Genomic DNA, 24,520 nt, shown 5'->3' with positions numbered 1-24,520 from the left:
TCATTATGTCTAGGAATGGAGCCATATACCCTGTTAAAGCTGCATCTGCTACAAAATACAACAGCTTGTCAGATTTCTGGTTGCTGTACGTACTTCAGTCTGGTGCTCTCCTGTCTGTAGTGAACTCATTTTAGAGTCCTAGCCTTGTTGATTCGTCTATTGGAGGAACTAGAAGTACAAGGAGATCATCTCTTTCTGCCCCTCTAGATTTTGTGTTGAGGGATATGGCTTAGTGAGAACTATCGGAGATAGGTGAATGGTTGGACTGGATGATCTTTTAGGTCTTTTCCAACCTTGGTGTTTCTGTGATTCTGTGATTCTGAGATAATTATATTGGACTGTGAACAGAACCAAGATCCCATAAAAAATCACAGATATTGAAGAAAAATGAGATAATTAACGCACATAGGATAATTTTCTTCGGTAGTGGTGTAGTGTGGCTCCCTTCCAGTAGTAAACAAGGCGAAGGTGCAGGGGGAATCCTTGATCCAAACCAGTGCCAAAGTTGTGTCCAGAACTGGGTCTGCCAGTTTAGATGTGGTACAACTCGAGTTCTTGTGACAATTCATTACAGAAGGCAAAAAATTATTACTGACCCCCCTCACAAATGAATTATAAAATCATGCTATCAAGGAGGTTAGAAGATAATTGTGGGGGCTGTCTGAGCCTTACAACAAACTTGTTGACTCAAACAACCAAGCAGAATGGAGCCTTAATGTCTGTACAAACAACCTGTTGATTCAAGAAACTAGCTTTAAGAACTGTCTGAATATGAAAGAATGGAGCCTCAGTGATTCCAGTTGCAAGCTGTGTGATCGATAGAGCATCACTCTGCAAAGGTAGAGTTATAGACTGTTTATCTTTACATTCTCTCATGGCTCCTCATGAATGATGACATCAGAAAAGGGAGGATGGAATGCACAACAGAGACTCTCCTTGGCAAACTCTGGAAAATACAAGTAGGGTGACATCTTTAGGGCGGTCTCAGACCAACTAGACTATATAACAATGAACACATACATTCAGCTTTGTCATCCCACCACCCACTGATCAAGACCCCAGACTCAAGGCAACACTAGATTCAGGAATGGTGAAGTATCTCTACTTCTAAATCACTCTTTCCCCGTTGCTTTCTCCTCTTTCTTCTTGATCTTCTTTTATTACTTTCTTTTCAAGTATCATTGCCTAAATTTGCTATAAAGTGGTTGATAAAGAAACAACGTCTATAGGAAGTACATAGTAAATAGTCTTGTATTGCTCCCCTGGGTCATGGTCCAACTCCATTTCTCCATCAACCCCTGGAGGGCAGGGAGTGCCCCATTCAGTGGGATTCCAAATATTCACCTCACTCGCAACCCACAAAGTGGAATGAGACGTGACTTTTCTCGTCCAAATTTCTTGTTCAAAGCAAAGTTAGCAGGCTGCTTAGGATATTTTCTGGCTGGCTTCAGGATGCCTCCAAGGATGGAGACTTCGCTTCTCTGGGCAACGTTTCACTGTTTGACCATTCCTGCAGTAGAAAAGTTTGCTGCATTTTGTGCCCATTGCTTCTTACCTTTTCATTGGGTAATACTAAGAAGAGTTTGACTTCACCATCTTTACTTTCTCATTAGGTATTTATACATATTTAGGCATTCATACACAAGATCTGCCCTTCTGAAATTTCTTTCCTTCACACTGAACAATCTTAGTTCTGTCAACTTCTCCTTGTATGTCAGATACTCCAGTCCCTTATTCATCTTTGTGATCCTTCATTGGATTCTCTCTAGAATGTCCACATCTCTCTTGAGCTGATGAGCCCAGACCTTGGTTGAGAATGCCTGGTATCTCACCACTGCTGTGCAAAGGAGAAGGATCACCTCTTTTCACCTGCTGGCAATGTTTAGCCTACTGTAGCACACAATGCGGTTGGCTGCCTTTCCTGTACGGCTGCCTTGCTGGCTCTTGGTCAGTTTGCGGTCCACCAGGACACCAAGGTCTTTTTTCAAAGATCTGCTCTGTAGATGGTTGGTCCTCAGTGTGTACAGGTACCTGAGACTATTCCTCTCCAGATGCAGAACTTAGCACTTATCCTTTTTGAGTTTCATGAGGTTTTCTGTCCATTTGACTGTTTATGAGGGTGGATAGTGATAGGATAAAGGGGACTAGTTTTAAACTAAGACAGGGAAAGTTTAGGTTAGATATTAGGAGGAAGTTTTTCACTCAGAGGGTGCTGACACACTGGAACAGGTTGCCTAAGGTGGTTGTAGATGCCCCATCCTTGATGGCATTCAAGGCCAGGCTGGATGTGGCTCTGGGCAGCCTGGACTGGTGGCTGGTGACCCTGCACATAGCAGGGGGGTTGAAACTAGATTATCATTGTGGTCCTTTTCAACCCAGGCCATTCTATGATTCTGTGATTCTACGATTTATTCAGCCTATCCAGGTTCTTCTGCATGGCAGCACAGCCCTCTGGTAAATCAACCACTTATCCAAGTTCTGTATCATTTTTCTTCATACAAGTGAACACTGATATCATGAGACTGAATCCTGTATCATCCCCTGTAATTCACAATTAGTTGCTGAACTTTACTGATTACAACCTACTAAGCCTGGTAGTTCAGCAAGTTTTCCATTCACTTATCTAGTCCATACTTCATCTGTTATTCAAAGAGGATATCATGGCAATGTGGAAAGACTTACTAAAGTAAAAAAAAAACTCCAGATACTGCTTTACCATGATCCATCAAGACAGCCATCTCCTCTCCTTTTCATAAATCCATGCTAACACCTGATAGTATCCTTCTTGCCCTTAACATATGTGGAAATGATTTATGGAGTTCTTTATGCCATCATTTCAGCAGGGATCAAAGCAACGCTTACTTTTCTGTAGTTCTTTTGATGCTCTGTCCAGTTCTTCTTGAAGATGAGGTGACACCAGCTTTCTTCCAGTCCACATGAAACCAATTGCTATCTTCCAAAAACCCATTGAGACTGGCCTTTCAATGATATCCTTCAACTTCCTCTGTATTTGTGAGTGGATTCCATCAAGGCCTATGTTCTAGTTCAGTTTGGTTAAGTGTTTCCTAACCTGATCCCCCCCCCACAGAGGAGTCTTCCTTGCTCTGGACTCTTCACCTGTCTCAGAGCCCTGGAACTCCTGTAGGCTACTCTTGTCTTCTAATACTGAGGCATATCTTCCCTGAACTTGGAAAAGGTAATTCTTAAATATCAGCAACCTTTCCTGGATCCCTCTTTCCTGTGGGGCTGTATCCCATGAAGTTGTTTCAAATAGAATGGCCATGAAAAGGCCAACATCTGCTTTCCTGAATTGTGGAGTTGTGACCATGTTTTTTTTGTTTTATTCCCGCCTCTCAAGATCCTGAATCCCACAGCTACAATCAGGTCTGTCTCTGACCTTCACATCCCCAACAAGTTCTTCCTTGTTTGTGAGTTTAAGATCCAGAAAACTGCACCCCCTTTGTGACTTCTTGAACACCTCTATTGAGAACTTATCACCACTTATGGATGAGCAGAATTAATCCACTCCTGAGCCTTTTGTGCTCACCACTGAGGTCAAGGATGCAACACTGGACACCCATAAACTTGACTCTCCTCTCAGAGTCATAAAATAATCCAGACATTTGAATCGCCTCGATTGTGCCATAGGTGCCACATAGAAGAGCAGATAAACCTCAAGAGTCTCTCAACAGTGTCTGAGATTCAAGCCTCTGCAAAACATCATGGGCTAAATATCAGGCTGGCAAATGAACTTCTACTCCCCACTGTTGCTCCTCATGCCTCTGCATGTGTTTCCACATGGCTTGTGTGTCACTGTCACTGGCCATATCACATTGATAGGTCTGAAGACTTGGATAAGGTTCAGAGGACAGCTCTCTTCATCTCTGATGCCATGTATACCCCCACCTGAGGCAAGGAGCTCTTCTCTACTGCACTAATCTGTATGGGTTACCCAGGTATCCAACAGCCCAGCCTTGACAGTCATATCATACCCTGAGGAGGTCAAGTTGAGAGAGAAAACTGAAGTTCTTGTCTTCATGCATTCTTACATAATTAAAAAAATCCAGTCATTATCTATATACAAACATATCAGAGGATATCATTTAAAATAAATAAAGCCTGTTCTTCTACAGACAGCTGAATAGGAAACATGGCTGGTATTTTGTTCCTTGTATCTAAGTAGCAGAGGAATTCAAATAATTGGGAATATGCAATTTATCTAAAAAGACAAATCTGTTTTATCTTGGCAGAATTACTGTATCAGCTAGATTCAATTACTGTAAAAAACTGTAGATAATACTATGGATCAATGGTATTTTCTGACAGATGTGTGTCCTTATTCAGGTATGCTTATTAAAATGCTTAACTATTTTGATTAGTCTAATAGAAACACAACTTGGAAATAAACTTTTCAAAATATTTCTACAAAACAGATTGTTATATAAAAACTGTCAGAAAGTGAGATGGCATTTTACACATTTTTTGCAGGAAGGCATGTGCAAGTGCTTATTTTGAAGGGGATAGAATAAAGAAGGATCAGAGATACCATTTCACTCTCCTCTGCAAACATCCTTTCAGATTTCTAAGTCTCTCACAAAGCAGATGTCATTTTGAAGATGCAAAATCGAAAAACATTAAAAATCAGCTTTCTTCAAGAATGCTGCAGTGCTTTACTCTAGTTTGCCAGTAGAAAGCATGTGTGTTGAATACCAATTGCATATTGTTTTAGGAAGGCAGAAGACTTCACGAGGCAGATACAGATGCAGCTCAAAAATAGCACCATGGGATAACCTCATTGGTTCCAGTGTCTGATACTTTTCTGTAATCTATTCATATTATTGCAATCATTATCTAGCCCTCAGAAACTGAAATGACACACAAAAGCCTTTGGAAAAATATTCAGTTCAACAAAACTCCATATTCTGTTTTACTGAAGAAAAAAAAAACTGCTCTACGACCAACTGAGAACCCCAGTTTCTGAATTTGCATGCTGAATGCAAAGAAATCTAGTTATTTATTGAAGGAAAACTTTGGATGCTCCTTACCTCGGTTAGAGCCACTGTCTACTAAAAATATTTCCCTTGGCTTAACATAGTTCGATAGGCTCCTTCACTGAAAACTGCAGGAGAACAGGATAGTGTCCTGGAGTCTGGAGTCCTATTTTGAAAAAGAAACTGCTTTGTGTATGTGCTCTGAAAAAAAGTGACATGATGACCAAGTTTCACAAAGAGATCATGCTAATACCCTTAATACTAAAGACTGAAACTATTATGCTGTTTTCTACAAGCTGAAGAAACAAGGAGAACAAATTCTTAAAAAAAATCCTAGGTATTCTTCTCTCAAAGTTGATAGGTTTCTGGTTATATTGCTGAGTTGATTAGAACTGTGAGGGGGAAGTATCCTTCCAGCTGCAAAATTGATTCACCAGAAAGCGGTAGAGCCTCTTGAGGCTAGATGATAGTGAGTTAAAGCAATCTTGATCAACAGTATTTTCCTGTCTTTACTGCCAGCTGAGCTGATTGATGCAGTGCTGCCTCTGACTCCTGCACTCTTGCAGGCATTGATGATCAGCAAAAGTCAGACCTCTGAGAAGAAGAAAGTTGGCTGCTCTTTCAGTAATACTGTTTTTAAGCAATACTTTGTATACCTGCAGCACTGTTAACTCTTAGCTAAGACAGTGCTGTTAAAAGACAGAAGAGCAATTGCATTGAGGAAGTTGCAGCTGTTTCTATCACAACCTCAAACTGCTTCTGCCAAGAATACATCACTCTGCTGCTTCAAAATGCTCTCCTGCTTCCCTTTTTGAAGTTTCCACAAAATTCTACAAACTATGTCATTTAACACTAGACTTCCCCATTCCTCAAAAGACCCACAGATATTCCTGTACTCCACTTGCTGCTGCAATTTCCTTGTTAAAAATAGACATTAGTTAAGCTCTAGATCCTATCAGTGAAATAAGATTTACTGAATGTCAGTACAGTGCAAGAATAAGATAAACTTAGGTAAACTTAATATTGGATTCACTAAGATTATGTATTGAACCCTGTGGTAACACGTAGTATCTATGGATTGGATGCTATGTATTTTATATAGGTTTTTATTTTGAATTTTGTCTTTGCTATACAAAATGTATAGGCTGAAGAGACACGCACGTAGAGTTGTTTCATACCAGAGGAGTTAAATGTGAGATAGAAGAACACAGTATAAGCCACCAGTAAGATTGATGTACATATTTTACTTAGTTTAGTGCAGAAACAAAGCAAGTATATATAGAAACTTTTGTCATTGCATGACCTCACTGAAACATGTCAGGAAGATGAGTTGTGTTTGGAAGGAGATGCTCCTAAAGGTAGTACATGTAGTAGTGGTATACATGATTAAAACTGGACTTTTTTGATTTCATAAACTGAGTCAAATATGTCCCAAATCATGTTTAGTTACCAGTGGTAGACAGCTTCTTACGCTTCTATTCTGCTGGTTGACCCAACATAGACTTGTTAAAAAATTATAAGCCTTGGAGTCAATTCTCTGGAGGGTCCCCAAAGCATTTCCTGGATAATAATGATGCAATAGTTTCCTATCCTACTGATGGTTGTCCCAGAGCACCTCAGAACAAGTGCTCCCATTCCCTGAAAGCTGCTCAAGTACCAGTATGCTGCTATAAATGGTTGAAATGTGATGCAGTTTCTCCTCCAACTTCCTCCAGCTCAGTCTAATGGGGATTAAGAGCCATTAAAGGCTCTTTGCAGCATATGCAGTTGTTATTGATCAGTTGTTTTAGCCAATGATCTGATTACAACCATCTTTTTTTTTTTTTTTTTTTTTTCCCAGTGCTTTACTGGCAGAATCATACAAACATACAATAAGAGGTAAGAGTAGAGGTAGTGGACATTTCTGTGTGGGCTAAGAATTTGTTTAGCTGCTATAAAATGAAAGATTGCCATTGTCTCTTACCATAAATAAAAGTTTCTACCTGCAATCCCAGAAGCAAGTTTGGAGTAAAACCAAATATATGAATATAGTAGAACCATAAAACCATAGAATGCTTTGGATTGAAGGGAACCTTAGAGATCAACTAGTTACAAACCCCTGCCATGAGCAGGGTTGCCATCCACCAGATCAGGCTGCCTAGGGCTCCATCCAACCTAGCCTTGAATGCCATGTTACCATGTCACCCCAGATCCTTCTTTTCTCCAGTCTGAACGACCCCAGCTGTATCATCAGCCTGTCCTTGTAAGAGAGCTGTTCCATCCCTTGGATCATTTGTGTGGCCCTCCTTTGAAAGTGCTCTAGCAGGTCTGTGCTTCTCCTGTACCAAGGACTCCACATCTGGATGCAGTACTCCAGGTGAAGCTTCATAGCGCAAAGTATGGGGTAGGATCACTTCCCTCAACCTGCTGGTCACATTGCTGGCTTATGTCCAACTTCCCATCCACCAGTTGACCCCAATCCTCCCTCTGCAGCCATCCAACCAATTCTTAATTCACCAAATAGTCCAGCCTTCAAATCCATATATCTCCAATTTAGAGATAAGGATATGCTGTGAGACCATGTCATTGGACTTGATGATATCACGAGGTCATGTCAAAGGCCTTGCATAGGTCCAGGTAGTTGACATGACTTGCCCTGCCTTTGTCCAGGGATACCATCGCTCCATCATAGAAAGCCAAAGTAGAGCTCAACTAGCTTATCTTGCACAGTGGGTTTTGCATTCTCTGCTGAATGATAGCAGAGCTTAAATACGGTGAGTGTGGGAAATGCTCTCCCTACTTTCAGTGGTGTAAAGTTCAGGAAAATGTGAGAAAGTTAGGGGTGTCTGTTCCTGTCCACTTGTACAGGAGTGCAAAGTCATCATTCTAACCACTAATATCTAACCACAGGACTCCTCAGAAAGGTAGGCGTTATCCCTTTCTACCACCTCCTTTAAAATAAAACAACAGCTGTAACTCTTTGCTGTACTGAATCCAATTAATTGTGCAAATTTGGTGCACTCTGAAAATAGGTACTATTTTGAGCCCATGTAAAGAGTAGTTGGAGTAGGAGCGCACCAACTTCCTGACTCATTCAGATCTGCAGACTATTGATGCTTTGGAGGAATGCACTGAGGCAGACCTGAAGCAGCAAATATCAATGTCAAATATACAGATCTCCTGTGAACGATGGCACAGTGAAGCAAAGTCTTTCTGGAGAGAAATTCCAAAGTATACACTCAGTTGTACCAAAATTCTCTTTTTGTTGTCTGTGTTCTTATATCTTGAACACTCATGCTCCAAATAATTTTTTCTGGCAAGATGAAAAAGGAAGGAAAGATAAAGGACTGAGAAGGCTGTTGTAGGAAGCCTGGGTCAAAAGAAATTCCTGAACATTATGATGGTCCTTTATGATCCCATAATTTATTTTAGGGATGAAATCAGAATTAATTTGCCTGATTGTGACAGTCTTTCCAAATGCAGTGACAGTGCAGACATAGCACACAAGCTCTTTCATTCAAAGCAACAGAACTGCTGATAACTCACAGTTTCTAAGTGCAAACAGACATTGCATTTAAGAGAATAGTTTTAACAGCTCATACCTGTGTTCCAGGATGCACAGTTTTCTTTCTCTGTGTAACTGGACAGGAAATGCAACATAGGTATTTCTTTCTTCCAGATTTAAATCATGTTGGAGAGGAGTCCTTCACAAACAAAACCAGAAATTTACTCAACTGCTAGCATGCGTCCCTGCTTATATTGGCCATGTGAACATCTCAAGAAATGGCCCAGAATAGGAGTATATGTAAATAGCATCAATAAGATAATGCTACTTTACCTATGAAAATGTAGTATGACTGGGGGTCCAGGGAATAAATGAGATCTCTGAACAGAATGAGTTAAAAAAAAAGAAGCAGGAATGGAAACCTGCTGTAGAAGAGGGGTTGGACTTGATGATATCCTGAGGTGCCTTACTCAAATTCTGTGGTTTAGTGTGATACTGTAATCTTCCACTTCAGCCACTGAAATAATTTGATGGTGATTCTTAGAAAGGGTGTGGCATGTTTTATTTCTCTTCATTTCATGAATTACAGACATCACAGAACAGTCTGAGAACCCTCTGTGCCTGGAGACCTGCTTCAGAGGACAGTGACCTGCTTCAGAAGTGTAAGCACAAAGTTATGCTTGCTTGCCCTTGGAAGTTCCAGCACTTACTGGCATACGAATGACTCCCTAGAGCACTTTGTTGTTTATAGAAAGGACAAAAACTCAGGCAGGGCAGAATAAGCAATCTAGTTCAGCATTACCCTGGGGCAAGATCCTGCAGCCCAGTTATGATCTCTGATGGTGGAACACATGTTGTTTGTATGTATGATGTAGAAATTCATAGAATATTTTACTGAAACTTTATACGTCTGATTTTTGAGTGTTTTTGTGATACAGTTTCCAGCTGAATACTCCAGTTATAGTAGGGACAATTCCTTTTGGTAACTAAAAGATCACAGTGCTCCAAAACATTGACTCCAGCAGACAAAATTGAAGAATGTTTCCGATGAAATGTTCTCAGAGTTCAGTAAAGCAGGCTGCTGATTTTCTTGCTAAAGCAGGAGGATTTGAGGTGTGCTAGTGCTGCTGCTGCTATTTCTGCACCAAACAGGGCTCTTGACACAGAGTGGGAAGCATTGGCAACCTTATGGGCTGCTGCCTGGCTGGGACATAGCTTCTCACAAGAAGTTGTTTGTTACTCTCAACTTCAGCAATGAAATGAGTTGAGAGTATCAGCCTCCCCTACTAAGATGCCACCAAAATGGAAAGTTGCCTCCACCTGCTGCATGGTAAGAAAATGTGGATAGAAGGAGCTGTAGTGAGAATCAGAATGGTAAGTGCAGGCTGTGACCATGCTGAGAGAGACTGTGAAAGCTGTTCCAAACATCACATGGATGGGTGTTTGGAACAAGGACCATACTGTTACAGATCTCTGTGTAGGAAAGGAAATAAGTTGTAGAATTATAGAATCATTTAGGTTAAAAAAGACCACTAAGATCATCTAGTCCAACCATCAACCCATCCCCACTATGTGCCCAATAACCTTTGTCTGTCAGTGCAATATCAACACATTTCTTGAACACATCCAGGGGGTGTGACCCTGCCACCTCACTGAGCAGCCAGTTTCAAGGCATTACCACTCTTTCTGATAAGAAAATTTTCCAAATATCCAAGCTGAACCTCCCCTAGCACAATTTAAAACAATTACCTCTTGTCCTAGTCACTACAGTTTACCAGTGATGACACTCAGGGAGAGTGGATGGCAGGATAGGCTGCTTTCAGAAATTCTGTGGGTACCAGAACAATAGCAGTGACAAAATTCATAAGAGAAAACTCCACTAAGTTCATCCTCCAGAGCAAACGACCACTACTGGCAAATGTTATTCAAAAAGTGATAGGAAGAGCTTCTCTGCAGTCAATTGCTGGGGCTTTTCTGTCTTCACAACCTTGAATTCAGGAAGTTCTGTAATATCTGTATATATGCTATATAAGACTTGGAATTTTACATATAGGACTATAACAAAATTTTGCCTTACTTTGTGTACTTAAGTTCTGTGTAGGGCTGTCTTCCCTCCAGCAAAGTTGATTGAGAAACTGGATGCAATGGCAATGCTGCCAGCAGCTACTTGCTATAAAAAACTAATAGTCCTTTGAGAGTCCTGAGAGATACGGCAGAAATACAGCTTAACTTCTGAACTGCTTGCACTATACTTCGATGAAATAATGCTCTGACAGTAGGACAGTGAGATCACTTTTTCCACATGGCAGTCATTGTTCACAACAGCGGTAGGTCAGAATTTCCTGTGTCAGTAAATCATTTTACCTGTGACTTTGAAAATCCACAATGCTGCCACATGTTGATAGTGAAAATCATATGATTTCACTGTCAGAAGTATTTGACTGATCTTTTAATAGTGCTTAGCAGGATCCCTGTGCTTCTTTCCTGTCTTGTCTTCAAACCCTTGGCCAAGAATGGATGACATTTTTCATGATTTTATATTGAAATAATGTCTAATTCAATGCTGTCCACTATTTCCTCAGAGAGTCAATCTCTAAATTAAGCATCTGCCTGCTCCTCTTATTTTTTTAATTTGGAATACAGGCAGTTAAATAACAAAACTAGCTGGATGGATAGTATGGAGAATGCAAAACTGAAACAGAAAGCAGAAAACAGAAGAGCTTTAAAGACTTACACTTTGGTGAATATTTGATAATCACAGGGAAAACTACAAAATGCTGTGCTGGACCTGTTTTGGTTTTGCATAAAATACACTTTGAGTAATTTATTTGAAATCTAGTTATTCAGATTATGATTGTATTTTATCTGCTGAAGATGAAAAAATTGTATTTTAGATGTCTTTGGTACAAATCTGTAATTTCTGTCTTAACAGTGAGGTTTTCTGCCCTGGAGTCTCCTCTTCTCCTAAGGTATCAACTAATTTAGGTTGTTAAGTCTTCCAGCTTTTAGGAAGTTGTAATACAGTCACTTGAGTTTACCCTAGGTGAAGCATCTGGGGCAGTTATGTCTCATCTGTTGCTTAATGGCCCAATCTCTTCATAGGTCCATTCATAATTCATCAGAAATCTGATTAAATGTAGTTTAATCTGATTCACATCACACTGTTTGAGGCTAAACTAAAGGCAGAACATTATACTTGCATAACTTGCCAATATATGCTAAGCATGTAGAATGAAATCTCTCCTACTGATTAAAACGTATGAATCATTTTGTACGGTCCCATGTTCCAAAGAATATGGATCCTTCTCTTTTTTTCTGGGATGGCAGAAGTTTTTATTTATATTGATAACTGCTTTCTCTTTTATCTTCTTTTCACCTTGTTTTTCCTTTCTTTGAAGCCAGCAGGACACATGTACTATAATTCTTTATATTTACTGCACATGTACTATAATTCTTTATATTTACTGCATATGCAGCATACTTCATGTCACACCAAGACTGGATATATAAAGATCACTTGGGCAAGTGGTAAACTCAATTTCTACTTATGAAAGTTATGCAAAATGCAACAGAATTGTATTCTGTTCATTTGTTTATACACTGCGGAATTCAGTGCTGTATATTATTTCACTATCTCTACATCAAGTTGATTTTAGCTTTTACAGTGTATTAAGAGACTGCAGTATGGTACAGTGTTATCATTTACACAATCATGATCTTTATTTAATATAGTAACACAGCAAGAATCTTAACCAGTATGTATCTCTTAAAAAGTCATGGAAAGTAGGATTTATGACATAACACTCGAGCAAAACAGCCACTAATCAGCCTCAGAAAATAAGAAAATGAAATAGAGTTCTAGCAATTAACAGTATGAGCATTTAATTTCTTAACATAAATGTAGTATTAAATGAAAATATAATTGGTTTATATAACCTCATAAACATAGTGACCATAAATAAAGTATGAATTTGTATTGGAAATAGATGTTACAGGTAAATGTGATGTCCTATTCATAACAGATTAAAGATCAGACGTGTTGAGGGAACTCACTGCATGTTAATACAGAGCCATCAGATCTGATCCTTTAGTTAAGCCTGAATCGTGCAATTAAAAGAGGAAATCAACTTTGTTTTGTATGAAAAACTATTAGGTATTCTTCCTTTATGAGTACAGAATGCTGTTTCTGAGAATTCCCAAGTAGATTCACTAATTAGAGTTAAAGAACACTCTTAAAATTCCCTTTAAGGAAAGTCATATCAATTTTTTTTTGTTGTCCTGAGGGATCTTGATAACACAGACTCTCCAAATTCTCCACAGAATTAAAAGTCACTGGAATATCATGCATATTCTATATTTGAAGATTTCTTTAGGATTGGTGATCCTTCTATATTCATAAATCATTTTATCCTTCAAGGCTAGCACATAAAATATTCAGAAAATTTAGAAATAAATTACTGTCTTTCAAATGGCTGCCATAGCCCATTGTTGATAGGCAATGGACAGTCTGACTGAAGCAGTCAAGCATCTCCACCAGATTTAGATAGCCTAGAAAATCCTAACTAAGGGTAATTTGGCTTCATTCCCATTGTTATAAGTGCTAGAAAGAAGCAAGCATACTTGTTAAGATTGCCATTGCCGTGTACTGAAACGTATCATTTTACAACCATTATTAGCAATCATACCAATCTATTAAGATTCAAATGATGAAGCTAGATTTCCCTATGACTCTGTCTTGAGCTAAAGCCAATAATTTTTCAGACTAAGGGTGGAGAAAACAACAAAAAGGAGTAGAAGGAGGTAAGAGCTGTAGGCAGGGAAAGAGGTATGGGAAGACAGAGAGCTGTACAGAATCCATATATTGACAGTACTGCAGCACAAATGCTTCAGTTATCCTTAGTAGTTTGAAAAGAACACTTCCTGGGGAAATTAATGAATGGCATCCTGCACTGAGAGAAAAGTTCTTTTGTAGGAGGAGAGCTTGTGAGTTAGCCTCATATTTCCACTACTTTTCACAGAATCACAGAATCACAGAATTGTGGGGGCTGGAAGAAGGGACCTCTAGAAATCATCTAGTCCAGCTTCTATGCCAGGTAGCACAGGTAGTCATCTAGGCAGGTCTTGAATGTCTCCAGAGAAGGAGACTCCACAATCTCTTTGGGCAGCCTGTTTCAGTGCTCTGTCACCCTTATCATGAAGAAGTTCTTAACACACACTTGTGTGGAACTTCCCATGCTTCAGTTTGTAGCCATTTCCCCTTGTCCTATTGCCATGCATCACTGAAAAGAGTCTGGCCTCATCCCTTTGCCTCCTGCACCTTAGATATTTATAGATATTAATAAGATCCTCCCTCAGTATTCTTTTCTCGAGGCTGGATAGACCCAAGTCTCTCAGCATTTCCTCATATGAGAAGTGCTCCAGGCCCTTTGTCATCTTTGTGGCCCACCACAGGACTCTCTCCAGGACACCCCTGTCTTCTTTGTACCAGGGAGCCCAGAACTAGGCATGATACTCCAGGTGAGGCCTCACCAGGGCAGAGTAGAAGGGGAGGATCACCTCCCTTGATCTGCTGGCCATGATCTTTTTAATGTACCCAAGGATGCCATTGGCCTTTTTGGCCACGAGGACACACTGCTGGCTCATGGCCAACCTGCCATCCACCAGGACACCCAGGTTCCTCTCTGCAAAGCTCCACTCCAGCCAGTTGTCCTCCAACCTGTACTGGTGCATGCAATTATTCCTCCCTGGGTGCAAGACTCTACACTTGCTTGTATTAAACCTCATCTATTTCCTCTCTGCCCAACTCTCCAGCCTGTCCAGGCCTCGCTGAATAGCAGCACACTTTCTGGCATGTCAGCCATTCCTTCCAGCTTCATATCATTAGCAAACTTGCTGAAGGTGGACTCTATTGCCTCATCAAGTTCATTGGTGAAGATGTTGAACAAGACAGGACCCAGCACCAACACCTGGGGTCTTCTCCTTGGGTCACCGACTCCGACGTCTTCTCAGCATCCCCCATTACCAGGAAAGCCTCCTCATTTAGGGGGCCCATATTTTCCCTATTCTTTCTTTTACTGCTGACCTACTTAAAAAAGCCCTTCTTATTTTTATTCTTTATCTCCTTTGCCAGATTCAATCCCAGGCGGGCTTTAGCCTTCCTTGTCATATCCCTGCAGGCTCTGACAACATTCCTGTATTATTCCCAAGTGGTCAGACATTTTTTCCACATTTCATGGACCTTCTTATTCCCTTTGAGTTTATGCTCCTGACACCCTTTCCTGATTTCTTACTCAAAGGGACACACAGATCCTGAGCTTGGAAGAAGCGCTGTTTAAGTGCTGACCAGCTCCCACAGGCCCCTTTACCTTCTAACACCCCAGCCCATGGGATAGTTCCAAGTAGGTCCTGGAAGAGATCAAAGTTGGTTCTCCTGATGTTCAGGGAAGCAATCCTACTTTCTAGTTTGCTTCTTTCAATCAAGATCTTGAACTCCATCATCTCTGATAGCTACATCTCAAGCTGCCCCTGACCTTCATTTCCCTAACAAGCCCATCCTTACTAGTAAGAAAAATACTTATTAAATCCTCATAGCTGTAGCAGGAAGCATGTGTGAAACCAAGCTGGGTAAAGCAGAAAAACTGCTTAACTAACAATTTTGTCATTTAAGAGAAGAACTCAGTTTCACATGTGGTCTGCCTTCCATTCAGTAGCTCCTCAAGAGTATTTGTAAACAATGATTTGATAATGCAGCTGTTGATGCAAACCCAATTCTGGATAGCTAGACAAGAATGATGCTTGATTCAGTGGCAACAAGTATGATTTACATGTGGGTAGCTCGAGAAGAGGGCACTCTCTAGTAAGAGAACAAAGAAGACAGCATGTGGCATTGGCAACTGACTCTGCAAAGGCCATCATGATAAATTTGCACTAGCAATCCATACCCTGAAACTTGCTTGTGTGATATATTTTACCTTTAAAAGTAACAAACATGACTGTGAACATCTGATGACTGCTAATATATTGCCAGGAGAAAAAGAAAAAGGCAGTCTTGCTTGCAATAACTTCTGGAATAGTTTGTCTTGTTACTGTGACTTTCACCTTCCACCTTCTCCATAGAAGCATTAATCTTTTGCCCAGCCTCATTCCCAGCCTCTCAGCTCGCATCTCTGGAAGGATGCATTCGTGCTGCTGCACTCACTTCTTTGTGTGGAAAGAAAGTGCTTTGCTTTTTGTATGCTATTTATAGAGAGCTTCTCCACAGAGATGGCGTCCCCTCCCCCCAACAGCTCCCAGCATCCTCATTCTGCGGCTACCCACCACCTGATGTCCTATTTTCTCATTGGCTCGAGCTGTTCCCAAACCTTGTGACTCCTGCGTGCTCACGCCCAGCTGTACCAGCTCCGAGTCTCCTGCAGTGAGACGTAATCTTCACTTCAACTTCTATCATTTGTTCCAAATATGCCAAAGCATCTGAACAAGTGCTTGCATTCATTCCCTGAGCCCCCCATCCAAGGTTCAGTCTGGAGGTCACCGTGGAAATAAATGCGCTCCTCAGCTCGTTGATGTGGCACACAGCTCTGTTACAAGATCTCCACTACTTGCAGAGGACTGTAACCCATATCATTACAACTGAGACAGAGATTTTATATTCAGATGACCTTTTATTTCCGGAAATTATAAATACTGTCTCACCCTACATCTGCTGTTCAAGTAAAAGTCATGAGACCGATTAAGTTTCTCAATGGGATTTCCCTGTGGGTATAAAGCCAGGTGACTGTGACAAGGTCACTAGGAAAACAGTCTTGTGATTTTAAGCTTGACAGAAATCTGGCAGGAAGTGCAGATGAGAGAAATGTCACACTTAGACAATGATAACCTTAAATATCAGAGACTGAGCTCAGAAATGTTTTTTTTTCAGACCATCAGAAGGGTTCATGAAATATGTCTGTTTGTTCATTCCTCCAGGAGACCCTCTCTGTTCTTACATCTCAGTGTGTTATGATAAATAATGCATTGCCTTCCCAATAGCATTGATAAAACTGCTTCCTTAACCATACGAAGAGTACATTTCAAAAAGAGAACAAGCAGAACACAGAGATGGAAATTAACCCCAGGACCGCCAGCCTCCATTAGCAATAATGGTGTCTGACAATTCCGGGGTTAAATGAGAAGTAGGTGCCTTTTTACTGAGTTCTGCTCTTTGTTCTTGCTTTAGTGCGTGTCATTGTGGAGACTGTCATGTAAGGTTAATGACAGCCTCTCATTACCCTTGTCAAATATGTAATAATGTGGCCCAACAACAGGGCTGAATGGCTCCTGCTTGTCAGACCCCTATGTTTTGCCCAGCAGATGGTCACTGTGTTTGGAGAGGCCCTCAGATCCATCAGTACTATCCTGAACACGTGTGTGAGGGCGGCATTCTTCCCTGATGGGACAGCTTGTGGATGGAATACTAATTGGGCACAGCAAGACAACTGGGGATTTATTTATTTTTACTCATAGTAGAAACATGTGTTCCAGAGAGGGGAGGGAGAGGAAGGGATGCAAAACCCCACTTCTCCCACCACCAGCCCCTTTCTTATTGTCCGACTCCTCACACAGGCAAAATCTCCACGTGTTATGTCTTAAGCTGAAAATCTGGACTTCTCAGTTGCAATCCCAATGGGCACAGAAATTCAGACTTTGTCAACTTTTGATTCTACATTTAGAAATTCTGGCTTCTATTCTTCTATCTACTGAAAAAAATAAAGGCAAAGATATTGCTTATATGCAATAAGCTTTAGAGAGCATCATGTTAACATATCCCCTTGATATTTCCTCCCTAGTTATTAAGATTAAATATTTATATTGTGGTATCTGACCCTCCTGTGTTGGGTAGTGTGCCAACAGAAAATATCTGCTCCTACTCAGGGGAATATAACCCCCTTTTGCACTATGCTGGTGGTGTGAAGGGCAGTCATTTGTACCTGTGGAGATATCAGCAGGCTATTTTGAAAGTTGGTATATTCAGCCTTTGACCATACGCCCACACCTATTAAACAGAGGGTCCTTGAAGCAGAAACACTCCTCAAAGGTTTGGGCTGGGGCTGCCTCAGTCGAGCAGAGAGTTTTAGTTTTTGATTTATTTTTCTTTCTTTCAAAAACATTTTAACTCTTTGTTGTTCAAAATGCAATCTTTAAAATGCAAAGAGAATGAAAAGCCATATAATATTTTTCCCCATTTGGGAAACTTTGCATCAAGAAACTCCATTGTTCTTTGTTGACAATGCTTACCATGAGCAGCCTGCACAGCCATAAAACAATGTGGTTAGGTACAATTCATCTACATCAGGGAGTGGGATTGATGTAACTAAAGTTAGGGTAGTTATAATGGTGCAAAGGTTCTTAATGTAGACAACACCTCAGTCTGCAGAACATGAAAAATTAGTTCAAAAAAGAGTAATCAGACCTATTTGTTTCAGAGGGATGTTAACATTGAAACTTAAATATAGCAGCATACAGATCAACATTGTTAACTTCTTCACTGCTAAGCCTTACAATGGAGATATTCCCTATCACACATGGCTTTTATTTTCCTAAGAATTAGATTAAAATAATAGAAAAATAATAGAAAAATAAGAGTGGGAAATTGTTGCCTTATTTTACTGTGCATTAAAATTATTGAAACTATTGGTTGTGAAATGCAATGAAGCTTCCTTCCTTCATTAGCACTGAAGCAGTGCAGAACTGCAGGCAGACTGTTGTAGAATTCATATAGCCAAGCCTATTACAGGCTAGGAATAAAAATTGAGTCGGAAAGAATATTTGCTTTTGCCAGTGGAAAGACGTGGAATTCTTAGATGCAAAATTCTAATGTTAGTGGAGCTTAAGCAAAACAAAACAAAGCTAACAATTAAGAATGCCCAAGGTCTTTTTACCCAAATTTTTCAAATCTCATTGATACCTTACTTTTTGGCAAGGTACTCAGCTCTGGAGATGCATTCCACACTGAAGCAGGGATGGCCTCGGCTGGTTGAAGGATAGCCCTATCAGGGAGCAGCTGCCAGATGCCATTGTTCTCTGTGTGGCAATGGCATTCTGTTGTCATGGGACCATGGTCTCCACCAGGGAGAAAGCACTGGCAAGGAAGGATGTGGTGACTCAGACAGAGTGCCCACATACGGCTGTTCAAGTCTCTGGCTGCAGCAAGTGCCTGAGCATGTTGCCACTGGCGAAGGGTGGCAGGGATTCCACTTTTGTGAGGCATGAGCAGGTGGATGATCTGCTCAATATGGTGGTGAAGCTCAAGGAGGAGCTGGAGAGATTAAGGAGTATCAGACAGTATGAGCAGGAGATAGATTGATGGAGCAATTCCCCACTAAATTTGCAGGAAAGACACAAAGGTGATACCAGCTAGAGGGAGACGATTTGAAAGGAGTGGAAACAGGTCCCAGCTTGGCGTCACAGGCAACCCCCATCCTGACCTACCTTGGTTCTCCAGGTGTCCCTACATAAGAGGTTTGAGGCTCTGTAACTTAAGGGAGAGGTGAGTGAGAATGTGGTGGGACATCCCCCTGCAAGGTTGTCTGGAGTAAGGTGGTTGACTCCACACCTCACACTTGGGGATCAGGCTCAGGCTGCATGGGTTCATGAAAGGCAGGTCCTGCTTGGCCATCCTGATCTCCTTCTATGATCAAGTGACCTACCTGGAGGGGAAGGCTGTTGACACAGTCTACCTAGACTTCAGCAAAGGCTTTGACACTGTCTCCCACAGTACTCTCTTGCAGAAGCTGGCAGCCTCTGTCTTGGACAGATAAATTTTTTGCTGGGTAAAGAACTGACTGGAGGGCCTGGAGAGTAGTGGTGAATGAAGTTAAATCCAGCTGGTGACCAGTCATGAATGGTGTTCTCCAGGGGTCCATATCGGGGCCTGTTCTGTTCAATATCTTTATTGATGACCTGGATGAGGGCATTGAGTGTACCCTCAGTAAGTTTGCAGATGACACCAAGCTGGAAGGAAGTGTCAATCTGCCTAGGGAGTAGGAAGGCCCTACAGAGGGATCTGAACAGGCGGAATTGCTAGGCTGAAGCCAGTGTGATGAGGTTGAATAAGACCAAGTGTCGGGTTTTGCAGTTTGGCCACAGCAACCCCCAGGAAATGCTACAGGCTTGGGGCATAGTGACTAGAGGACCATAGAGGAAATGGACTTGGAGGTATTGGTCAATACTCAGCTGAACATGAGCCAGCAGTGTGTCAATGGCATCCTGGCTTGTATCAGAAATAGTTGTCAGCAGGAGCAAGGAAGTAATCATCCCTCTGTACTCAGCACTGGTGAGGCTAGTACCTTGAGTACTTTTTCAGTTTTGGGTGTCTAACTACAAGAAAGATGTTGAGGTCCTGGAGTGTGTTCAGAGGAGGGCAACAAAGCTGGTGAGGGGTCTGGAGCACAAGTCTTACGAGGAGCAACTGAAGGAGCTAGGGTTGTTAAGTCTGCAGAAGAGGAGACTCAGGGGAGACCTTATTGCTCACCACAGCTCCTTGAAGGGAGGTTGTAGTGAGGTGGGCGTCTGTGTCTTCTCCCATGTAACTAGAGATAAGACTAGAGAGAATGGCCTCAAGTTGCACCAGCGGAGATTCAGATTGGACATTAGGAAATACTTCCTCTCTAAAAGAGTGGTCACGCACTGGAACGTGCTTGCTGACCCAGGGAGGTGGTGAAGTCACCATCCCTGGGAGTGTCCTGGAAATGTTGAGATGTTGTATAGAGGGACATAGTTTAGTGGGAAATATTGATGGTAGCTGGACAGTTGGACTGGATGGTCTTGGAGGTCTTTTTCAACTTTGGTGATTCTATGATTCTATATTTTTGGGGCAGTAAAATGACTAATTGTCCATCTTTAAATGACTGAAGTAAAGGCCAGATCCCAAAGTGAAAGTCTACAAGGGAGAAGGACATACAGATTAACTACCTCACTTTTGGGGCTGAAAATGTGAAGCCAGGAGAATGAGAGTCACTTTCTCCATTGCCAGGTTGGCAGCCATCTTCTAACAAATTCTGCAGTCAGCATCCTTTGCTACTTTTTATTTTAAAGGCAATTATTGTGAATATTAATTACTCAAGTTGGCATAGTTCCCTTTTCGCTCTACTGCTTCTCATACTCACGGAGCAAAGAAATGGGACATTTGCAGTAAATAGCTGGTTCACAATGTATTTGCTCCTTGATACTGTTGTTTTTCCTCGCAAGAAGAAATCTAAGTGAAGAAAAGAAATAGTGGGAAGTTACTAGAGCTTCCTGAGGGAAAAGAAATGAGAAATAGAAAGGAAACAGCATTTGAGTCAGCTTTCCACCATGCCTACATGCATGATGATCATTATGTCCCAGGAGATTAAGGCACAAGAAAAGAAAGTTATAATCATGTAGTACATCCACTTCATAAGAAGACTAGCGAAATAAAAAAGTGTAGGCCAAAGCTGTTTAGTAATGTACATGAAGAGGATAAAGTAACAAAAATAAATAAATAAAGAAGGCAATTAAAGCCATGAGCAGCCTCACTGAGTACTTCTGAAATTAGCAGACCTCTAATAGTCATCAGCCATCTCTAGTGGCTTTCTTAGTAAGCAACATTAGTGTGGAAGATTCAACTCCTCATTTTTTGTAGATCTCTTTCTAATGCACAAGGTTGTAGATTAGACTTCTGTTTTAGTCTCTCTAGTCACTTTCTGCTAGTGCAGTGTAGTTCATGACTTTTAAAAATGCTGAAAGATAGGCAGAACTCCCTTGTGACACATTTTAAAAAGAAAGCTCCTTGACTTACAGGGAAAGACACAAACCTGGCAACACAGGTTTTGGCTGCCAGGAGGAGTGGTGAATCCAGCAGTATGTTAACAAGAGCCTGGGAAAGTAGTCTGATATCTCTACTCTGCTCTTGTGAGGCCCCATCTGGAGTACTGTGTCCAGGTCTGGAGCCCCCAGTACAAAAAAGACAGGGAGCTGTTGGAGAGGGTCCAGAGGAGAGGCACAAAGATGATCAGGGTCTCCCTTATGAATGATCATAAGGGATGATCAGTCTCCCTTATGAAGACAGGCTGAGGGAGCTGGGCTTGTTCAGCCTGGAGAAAAGAAGGCTGTGGGGTGACCTCACTGCAGTCTTTCAGTACCTAAAGGGAGACTACAAACAGGAGGGGAATCAACTCTTTGAAAGGGTTGGTAACAGCAGGACGAGGGGAAGTGGTTTTAAGTTGAGGGAGGGAAGATTTAGGTCGGACATCAGGGGGAAATTCTTTACCCAGAGAGTGGTGAGGTACTGGAACAGGCTGCCCAGAGAGGTTGTGGATGCCCTGTCCCTAGAGGTGTTCAAGGCCAGGTTGGATGGGGCCCTGAGCAGCCTGGTTAAACATTAAAAACAAAAGCATTAAACGTGGAGGTTGGTGGCCCTGCCTGTGGCAGGGGATTTGGAGATTCATGGTCCTTGAGGTCCTTTCCAACCCTGGCCATTCTGTGATTCTGTGATATTCCTGCCATTTTTGTAAAATTTTAATTGAATTTTAAAAGACATTGCTTTTCACAACACAGAACATGGAAGAATATAATGAGAAAATTGTAGAGGAAAGAACAGTAGCTCCAAATTTCTAAGGTTGAAAGATGAGGATGGAGGCAGTGTCTGTTGTAATCGTTCCCTTGAATAATGGGAGCGGGCCTAAAGCACAACTCCTGAGTCAAAGAAAAGCCTAACTTCAGTATTGATATGCACAGCTGATGACTGTAAGGTAATTAAAATGAATTGGTTGAATTTGTTTATTTGAAGGTAGTATGAGTGATAGCTCTCCTATTTAGGGATTCAGGTAAGGCTTGCTTCTGTCTAGGGAGGGTGGGGAACTGATTTGACTGATAGAATGTATAATAGCTTGCTGTTTCAAGCATACTGATATACTGGAACAGAGCTATGCAACCAGGAGTTACACAGATTTTTTTTCCTAAACTGCCTGTCTTCTGAACATGATATGAGAAAGGTATCAAGTTATTTTATGTCAATAAACCAGACTACATATTTATGTCTAGTGAGCAAAACATATTTTGCACTGTTAACTCCCTGAGCCCTTACAGAGCCCAATTCTTGTAGTATTTACTATACTTAACAATTCTTTTATGACAGATTGTGACAAATACAGAATAACAATGTCTCAGCTGCCAGCTTAACTCCAGAAGCAGAGTAAAGATCTGCAGCTGTGGGGGAGATAGAAACTCTTGGGGTAACAATGTGATTGGGTAGACAAACTAGAAGTTACAGGGCGAGTAGTGATGTTTGAGTCAACTCATTAAATGTCGTATTTGGATTAGGAGACATTACTTGGCTACATTAGTATGTGAGTCTTTGGGTTTTGACAAAAGACCTGCAATGGTGAAATAATGAAATGCCTCTATTTTGTAGACATCAGAAGCTGGGCAGCACTGTTGTGGTTATGCACATTTAGAGACAATAGAGAGCAAGAGGGAGAAATGAATATATCCAAACGTAGGTCAAAATCATAGCACTCTCTTCAAAAAATAAAGGTAATTAGGATTTGGAGTTAATTGTCTTAATAGGCTTGAATTATTGAACTGAGTAACATTTGCAATAAAGACATAGGTCCTTAGGGAGATGCAAAAGCGACCTTTCTTAAGGTATAAGGGGTTAGGATCAGCTTAGACTACAAGTTCTCCAAAGCTGTTATTCCCTGTCTTTCTGTGCAATCAAGGAGCAAGGTAGTTATGACATTTACTACGCATATTTAAGTAAAATGTAACAACTTTCTGTCCCACTGATGACATTTTGAGGTGGGTTAGCAGTTCAGGATATCTGGGTACTTTGAATACCTGAATTTAGAAATCATAGCAGGTATAGAAGTTTACTTGACATCAGTAGTCTGAAGATGCCCCTGGTAGGGCTGTGATTTAGCTACAAGCCACCTTGGGGAAAGAATTTTTATAGACTTTTTTTGGGGAAAAAAAAAAAAAAGTCAGATTTCTTATCTTTTGGTTCCTTTTGGTTAGTGTTTTCACTTCAGTGGGGTAGACCCAAATCAATCACTGTATTTTGGACTCTGTGGAGTAGGTGAGCCATTGCATTAAGTCCAATTCTTTCATTCACTGAGCAGCAGTGAGACACAGATTTGATTTTTTAATTAAAGTTTTCTATTTCCTACAAAGTTACAAAGTTTGAAGCTTTTTTCCCCTATTTGACTCCATGTGAAAACACAAAGAATTGGACCTGGACATATTTAACTGCTATTAAAAGCAAGCAGAAATGTATCTTAGTTTCTTATGGACAGCCAGGACAGATTTGTCTGCTCCTAGTTATTTTAATATGAACCTCCAGCTCTTTAAAACCACCAAAAAAAAATTTTTTTTTTAATAACTAAAACTTAAATGTTAAAAAAGTTTTCTTTGCTTCTTAACTGTCACTTAATTATGACTGCAAATAAAAGTAATTTGAGAAGGTGCAGAGCACTTCTATTTCAAGAAATTGCCAAATTTAAGAACCTCCTGTGTAGCAGCAAAAGAAAAAGAGCAGTGCTATCTTTTCTATTTGGAATGACCATGATTTAATTGGCTCCTAGTGATTCCTTATTAATTAAAAAATATTGCAGGCTCTTTGAGGCCTGCATTTACTTCCTATTTAAAAACATGCTTGTCAATCTCGACTGCCTGCTGCTTTATCTGAATGTGAGCTTATGGATTTTAAAGATGCGTTAAAAAGTCTGTGTTTCCTCGAGTGTTCATCCCAGGACTAGAAGGGCAGCCAGGAGCTGCGAAGCAGCAGTCTTTCCAATCAGTCTCAAGCATGATTTTTCTAACTGCAGTTGAGCTGAAGGCTTCCCCGCTGCCTGTTCTTGACCATCAGATCCAGGTTTTGTGTATCTAACTTCACTTGGGATGATTTCACTGGTCCAAACTTAAAAGGCGAAAAAAAAAAAAAAAATCTCTGCAGTTCCTAATGAGACCCAATTAAATACAAAATTCAAATGCATGGTTCTATTTCCTTGTGTGACCTTTGTGTCAGGCTACTGCAAATGGTCACGCTCCC

The 24,520-nt window shown here is 40.9% G+C and overlaps 1 long non-coding RNA gene across 1 annotated transcript in view; it reads left to right on the top strand.

Moving 5' to 3' along the window:
- LOC125690448 (uncharacterized) overlaps positions 1-22,968 on the top strand; it is a 49,681-nt gene extending 26,713 nt beyond the window's left edge. Inside the window, exon 3 of the long non-coding RNA XR_007375681.1 lies at positions 22,886-22,968. This is a non-coding gene — a long non-coding RNA (uncharacterized LOC125690448). The remainder of the gene's footprint in view (positions 1-22,885) is intronic.
- The last annotated feature ends 1,552 nt before the right edge of the window (positions 22,969-24,520 follow it).

The sequence above is a fragment of the Lagopus muta genome, chromosome 3, assembly GCF_023343835.1.
Source record: "Lagopus muta isolate bLagMut1 chromosome 3, bLagMut1 primary, whole genome shotgun sequence".
Classification (NCBI taxonomy): domain Eukaryota; kingdom Metazoa; phylum Chordata; class Aves; order Galliformes; family Phasianidae; genus Lagopus; species Lagopus muta.
This window is presented reverse-complemented; position numbering and strand designations above follow the sequence as displayed.